Raw genomic sequence first — 7839 nt, 5'->3', positions numbered from 1 at the left:
GGAGACTGAAGCTTGAGAGTTGTACAATTTATTTGAAGACACAGCTTCTAGGAACAATCACAGTTTGAATATTTGAATATACTGAGTAAAGGTTTACATTTGCTAAGAGAGAGAAAAGTTGCTTTAAGGTACACTTGTGAGTTTTGAGGCAGATTGAATAAAAACGGTTGTGCTTGTTACATAGATGAATACTCACATTTGCTTATAAGTGTAATCCTGTAAGATACATTAGAATGCAGAGTACATGTTATTTATCATTAGGTACGCTCACAATGCTATAACAGTGAGATTTCCTAAGACCACAATATGAATGCTTAAATGTAGAGAACAAGTTAAAAAGCACATTTGCAGATATAAAATGATTTGTCTAAAAAGTAGTTAAAACATAATACAAAAATATTTACATACATAAAATATGAACATTTGATCAAGGGCCCTTGGAGACAACTCTCAGTCTGAATACCTACAAACAGACGAGAAGTTGCCCGCTGATGTTTTTGCGGGGCTCCTTCTTATACTGTCCAAAACACATGAGACTATAATTACGTAATGTCACGCCACCACGTAGTCCATACCCCTCCATTGTCATTTACTGGCCTGCCTTGTACCCTTTCCCACCCGTAAGGTTTGGTAGGCCTTTTTCCTGTAATTGTACATATTCCAGTCTAGACTGAGACCTGCCACTTGACTGGAAGTTTATTATTAAACTATCAATGGACGACAGAATCGTGCAAGTATTGCTTCGAGGGGCTCTATTCATGTGTCAATCAGGCAGTTTGCGATAATATTTCGCCACAATTATCCTCAGTTTATCGGATATCTTGCTTGACGTAGTTGTGGCGCGAGCTTCCCTTATTCTATTCATGGCTTAGGTGGGGGACGTGGGGTGTGTTGCAAGATTTATTGAGGAACTTGACTTCTACAGCTTGTGGGAAATGTACAATGAGGTGGGGGCCTGGTAGGGGTGCGGGTCCTTGCAGACAAGAGCAGCTGGGTGAAGTTTGGGTCAGACCTGCTTTCTGCTTCTGCTTAAGCTAAGAGAAAATGGCAGTGCTCAGGGCAATGTAGCTGAGGCCTGTAACTGCTAAGTAGCAGGGCCTACACTGGGGTCATGTTGTGCAGGTGATAGATGTGACCTAGGATAGCTTATGCAGGTAAAAATCACCCTCCAACAAAATCAAAACAATGGCTGCGGGGATTTCCCAGGTCGCTGTAGGTTTGATTTGTTTTGAGAACTCCGTATGCCTATCAGGGGGCTGGAGGAATATAGCTTGCCTAATTAGATGGCATGCGTTATGACTTAATCAGATAACGCGCATCTGTGCCGTGGTGTGGCTTAATCAGATAACGGGTTTTTGCACCGTTGAATGGCTGCTAGTTACTTATTAACCAGACAAGGGTCAGGAATAGGGGGATCGATACAGTACCCATAGGAAATACATCACAGTTATTTTGCTCACCAAGCCACCCCAGTTCAGACATGCCCATAAGCAAATCAGTCTTGACCCTGTACCTCATGGGAACAGTCCAGCCTGAAGTGCCAAGCCATGTCTTTCCTTAACCGGAATCAAGCACCCTAGGATGAATTTCTGGCTATCTGCCGTCTTCAGCCAGGATAGCTTGATTCCAGTGGCCTAGTGAGCATGGGACCAACGTCTGGGCATACCCTTCCCACATAGGGTTCACAGCAAAACACACAAAATGATGGATGGAATGTTGCACAATGGCAAAACATACACCCCAGTCACAGATCTGGATTTAATCCATCGTTATTTTGCTCACCAAGCCACCCCAGTTCAGACATGGCCATATGCAAATCAGTCTTGACCCTGTGCCTCATGGGAACAGTCCAGCCTGAACAGCCAAGCCATGTCTTTCCTGGATCAAAATCAAGCATCCTAGGACAGGTTTCTGGCTATCAGCCATCTTCATCCAGGATAGCTTGTCTCCAGTGTCCTAGTGAGCACAGGACCCACGTCTGGGTATACCCTTCCCACATAGGGTGAACATCAAAACACACAAGATGATGGACGGAATGTTGCACAATGGCAAAACATTCACCCCAGTCACAGATCTGAGCTTAATCCATCGTTATTTTGCTCACCAAGCCACCCCAATTCAGACATGGCCATATGCAAATCAGTCTTGACCCTTTTGCCTCATGGGAACAGTCCAGCCTGAACAGCCAAGCCATGTCTTTCCTGGACCAAAATCAAGCATCCTAGGACCGGTTTCTGGCTATCAGCCATCTTCAGCCAGGATAGCTTGACTCCAGTGGCCTAGTGAGCACGGGACCCACGTCTGGGCATACCCTTCCCACATAGGGTGAACAGCAAAACACACAAGATGATGGACGGAATGTTGCACAATGGCAAAACATTCACCCCCAGTCACAGATCTCAGTTTAATCCATCGTTATTTTGCTCTCCAAGCCACCCCAGTTCAGACATGGCCATATGCAAATCAGTCTTGACCCTTTGCCTCATGGGAACAGTCCAGCCTGAACAGCCAAGCCATGTCTTTCCTGGACCAAAATCAAGCATCCTAGGACCGGTTTCTGGCTATCAGCCATCTTCAGCCAGGATAGCTTGACTCCAGTGGCCTAGTGAGCACGGGACCCACGTCTGGGCATACCCTCCCCACATAGATTTAACAGCAAAACACACAAAATGACTCAATGGAATGTTGTACAATGGCAAAACATTCACCCCCAGTCACAGATCTGGGTTTAATCCATAGTTATTTTGCTCACCAAGGAACCCCAGTTCAAACATGGCCATATGCAAATCAGTCTTGACCCTGTGCCTCATGGGAACAGTCCAGCCTGAACCGCCAAGCCATGTCTTTCCTGGACCAGAATCAAGCATCCTAGGACCGGTTTATGGCTATCAGCCATCTTCAGCCAGGATAGATTGACTCCAGTGGCCTAGTGAGCACGGGACCCACGTCTGGGCATACCCTTCCCACATAGGGTGAACAGCAAAACACACAAGATGATGGACAGAATGTTGCACAATGGCAAAACATTCACCCCCAGTCACAGATCTCAGTTTAATCCATCGTTATTTTGCTCACCAAGCCACCCCAGTTCAGACATGGCCATATGCAAATCAGTCTTGACCCTTTGCCTCATGGGAACAGTCCAGCCTGAACAGCCAAGCCATGTCTTTCCTGGACCAAAATCAAGCATCCTAGGACCGGTTTCTGGCTATCAGCCATCTTCAGCCAGGATAGCTTGACTCCAGTGGCCTAGTGAGCACGGGACCCACGTCTGGGCATACCCTTCCCACATAGGGTGAACAGCAAAACACACATGATGATGGACGGAATGTTGCAAAATGTCAAAACATTCACCCCCAGTCACAGATCTGAGTTTAATCCATCGTTATTTTGCTCACCAAGCCACCCCAGTTCAGACATGGCCATATGCAAATCAGTCTTGACCCTTTGCCTCATGGGAACAGTCCAGCCTGAACAGCCAAGCCATGTCTTTCCTGGACCAAAATCAAGCATCCTAAGACCGGTTTCTGGCTATCAGCCATCTTCAGACAGGATAGCTTGACTCCAGTGGCCTAGTGAGCACGGGACCCACGTCTGGGTATACCCTTCCCACATAGGGTGAACAGCAAAACACACAAGATGATGGACAGAATGTTGCACAATGGCAAAACATTCACCCCCAGTCACAGATCTTGGTTTAGTCCATCGTTAATTTGCTCACCAAGCCACCCCAGTTCAGACATAGCCTTATGCAAACCAGTCTTGACCCTGTGCCTCATGGGAACAGTCCAGCCTGAACTGCAAAGCCATGTATTTCCTGGACCGGAATCAAGCATCCTAGGACCGATTTTTGGCTATCTGCCGTCTCCAGCCAGGATCGCTTGATTCCAGTGGCCTAGTTAGCACGGGACCCACGTCTGGGTATACCCTTCCCACATAGATTTAACAGCAAAACACACAAAATGATAGATGGAATGTTGCACAATGGCAAACATTCACCCCCAGTCACAGATCTGGGTTTAATCCATCGTTATTTTGCTCACCAAGGAACCCCAGTTCAGACATGGCCGTATGCAAATCAGTCTTGACCCTGTGCCTCATGGTAACAGACCAGCCTGAACTGCCAAGCCATGTCTTTCCTGGACCAGAATCAAGCATCCTAGGTCTGGTTTCTGGCTATCAGCCATCTTCAGCCAGGATAGATTGACTCCAGTGGCCTAGTGAGCAAGGGACCCACGTCTGGGTATACCCTTCCCACATAGGGTGAACAGCAAAACACACAAGATGATGGACAGAATGTTGCACAATGGCAAAACATTCACCCCCAGTCACACATCTGGGTTTAATCCATCGTTATTTTGCTCACCAAGCCACCCCAGTTCATACATGGCCATATGCAAACCAGTCTTGACCCTGTGCCTCATGGGAACAGTCCAGCCTGAACAGCAAAGCCATGTCTTTCCTTAACCTGAATCAAGCACCCTAGGATGAATTTCTGGCTATCTGCCGTCTTCAGCCAGGATAGCTTGATTCCAGTGGCCTAGTGAGCACGGGACCCACGTCTGGGTATACCCTTCCCACATAGGGTGAACAGCAAAACACACAAGATGATGGACGGAATGTTGCACAATGGCAAAACATTCACCCCCAGTCACAGATCTGGGTTTAATCCATCGTTAATTTGCTCACCAAGCCACCCCAGTTCAGACATGGCTATATGCAAACCAGTCTTGACCCTGTGCCTCATGGGAACAGTCCAGCCTGAACTGCAAAGCCATGTATTTCCTGGACCGGAATCAAGCATCCTAGGACCGATTTTTGGCTATCTGCCGTCTTCAGCCAGGATCGCTTGATTCCAGTGGCCTAGTGAGCATGGGACCAACGTCTGGGCATACCCTTCCCACATAGGGTTAACAGCAAAACACACAAAATGATGGACGGAATGTTGCACAATGGCAAAACATTCACCCCCAGTCACAGATCTGGGTTAAATCTATCGTTATTTTGCTCACCAAGCCACCCCAGTTCAGACATGGCCATATGCAAATCAGTCTTGACCCTGTGCCTCATGGGAACAGTCCAGCCTGAACTGCAAAGCTATGTCTTTCCTGGACCGGAATCAAGCATCCTAGGACCGATTTCTGGCTATCTGCCGTCTTCAGCCAGGATCGCTTGATTCCAGTGGCCTAGTGAGCGCAGGACCCACGTCTGGGCATACCTTTCCCACATAGATTTTACAGCAAAACACACAAAATGATGGATGGAATGTTGCACAATGGCAAAACATTCACCCCCAGTCACAGATCTGGGTTTAATCCATTGTTATTTTGCTCACCAAGGAACCCCGGTTCAGACATGGCCATATGCAAACCAGTCTTGACCCTTTTGCCTCATGGGAACAGTCCAGCCTGAACAGCCAAGCCATGTCTTTCCTGGACCAAAATAAAGCATCCTAGGACCGGTTTCTGGCGAACAGCCATCTTCAGCCAGGATAGCTTGACTCCAGTGGCCTAGTGAGCACGGGACCCACGTCTGGGCATACCCTCCCCACATAGATTTAACAGCAAAACACACAAAATGATTCAATGGAATGTTGCACAATGGCAAAACATTCACCCCCAGTCCAGTCACAGATCTGGGTTTAATCCATAGTTATTTCGCTCACCAAGGAACCCCAGTTCAGACATGGCCATATGCAAATCAGTCTTGACCCTGTGCCTCATGGGAACAGTCCAGACTGAACTGCCAAGCCATGTCTTTCCTGGACCAGAATCAAGCATCCTAGGACCGGTTTATGGCTATCAGCCATCTTCAGCCAGGATAGATTATCTCCAGTGGCCTAGTGAGCACGGGACCCACGTCTGGGTATACCCCACCCACATAGGGTCAACAGTAAAACACACATGATGATGGACGGAATGTTGCACAATGTCAAAACATTCACCCCCAGTCACAGATCTGAGTTTAATCCATCGTTTTTTTGCCCACCAAGTCACCCCAGTTCAGACATGGCCATATGCAAATCAGTCTTGACCCTTTGCCTCATGGGAACAGTCCAGCCTGAACTGCAAAGCCATGTATTTCCTGGACCGGAATCAAGCATCCTAGGACCGATTTTTGGCTATCTGCCGTCTCCAGCCAGGATCGCTTGATTCCAGTGGCCTAGTGAGCACGGGACCCACGTCTGGGTATACCCTTCCCACATAGATTTAACAGCAAAACCCACAAAATGATGGATGGAATGTTGCACAATGGCAAACATTCACCCCCAGTCACAGATCTGGGTTTAATCCATCATTATTTTGCTCACCAAGGAACCCCAGTTCAGACATGGCCGTATGCAAATCAGTCTTGACCCTGTGCCTCATGGGAAGAGACCAGCCTGAACTGCCAAGCCACGTCTTTCCTGGACCAGAATCAAGCATCCTAGGACCGGTTTCCGGCTATCAGCCATCTTCATCCAGGATAGATTGATTCCAGTGACCTAGTGAGCACGGGACCCACGTCTGGGTATACCCTTCCCACATAGGGTGAACAGCAAAACACACAAGATGATGGACGGAATGTTGCACAATGGCAAAACATTCACCCCCAGTCACAGATCCGAGCTTAATACATTGTTATTTTGCTCACCAAGCCACCCCACTTCAGACATGGCCATATGCTAATCAGTCTTGACCCTGTGCCTCATGGGAACAGTCCAGCCTGACCTGCCAAGCCATGTATTTCCTGGACCGGAATCAAGCATCCTAGGACCGATTTTTGGCTATCTGCCGTCTCCAGCCAGGATCGCTTGATTCCAGTGGCCTAGTGAGCACGAGACCCACGTCTGGGTATACCCTTCCCAAATAGATTTAACAGCAAAACACACAAAATGATAGATGGAATGTTGCACAATGGCAAACATTCACCCCCAGTCACAGATCTGGGTTTAATCCATCGTTATTTTGCTCACCAAGGAACCCCAGTTCAGACATGGCCGTATGCAAATCAGTCTTGACCCTGTGCCTCATGGTAACAGACCAGCCTGAACTGCCAAGCCATGTCTTTCCTGGACCAGAATCAAGCATCCTAGGTCTGGTTTCTGGCTATCAGCCATCTTCAGCCAGGATAGATTGACTCCAGTGTCCTAGTGAGCACGGGACCCAAGTCTGGGTATACCCTTCCCACATAGGGTGAACAGCAAAACACACAAGATGATGGACAGAATGTTGCACAATGGCAAAACATTCACCCCCAGTCACACATCTGGGTTTAATCCATCGTTATTTTGCTCACCAAGCCACCCCAGTTCATACATGGCCATATGCAAACCAGTCTTGACCCTGTGCCTCATGGGAACAGTCCAGCCTGAACATCAAAGCCATGTCTTTCCTTAACCTGAATCAAGCACCCTAGGATGAATTTCTGGCTATCTGCCGTCTTCAGCCAGGATAGCTTGATTCCAGTGGCCTAGTGAGCACGGGACCCACGTCTGGGTATACCCTTCCCACATAGGGTGAACAGCAAAACACACAAGATGATGGACGGAATGTTGCACAATGGCAAAACATTCACCCCCAGTCACAGATCTGGGTTTAATCCATCGTTAATTTGCTCACCAAGCCACCCCAGTTCAGACATGGCTATATGCAAACCAGTCTTGACCCTGTGCCTCATGGGAACAGTCCAGCCTGAACTGCAAAGCCATGTATTTCCTGGACCGGAATCAAGCATCCTAGGACCGATTTTTGGCTATCTGCCGTCTTCAGCCAGGATCGCTTGATTCCAGTGGCCTAGTGAGCATGGGACCAACGTCTGGGCATACCCTTCCCACATAGGGTTAACAGCAAAACACAC

This window comes from Lissotriton helveticus, chromosome 10, assembly GCF_964261635.1.
Source record: "Lissotriton helveticus chromosome 10, aLisHel1.1, whole genome shotgun sequence".
NCBI classification, from domain to species: domain Eukaryota; kingdom Metazoa; phylum Chordata; class Amphibia; order Caudata; family Salamandridae; genus Lissotriton; species Lissotriton helveticus.
Note: the sequence above shows the minus strand (reverse complement) of the source record.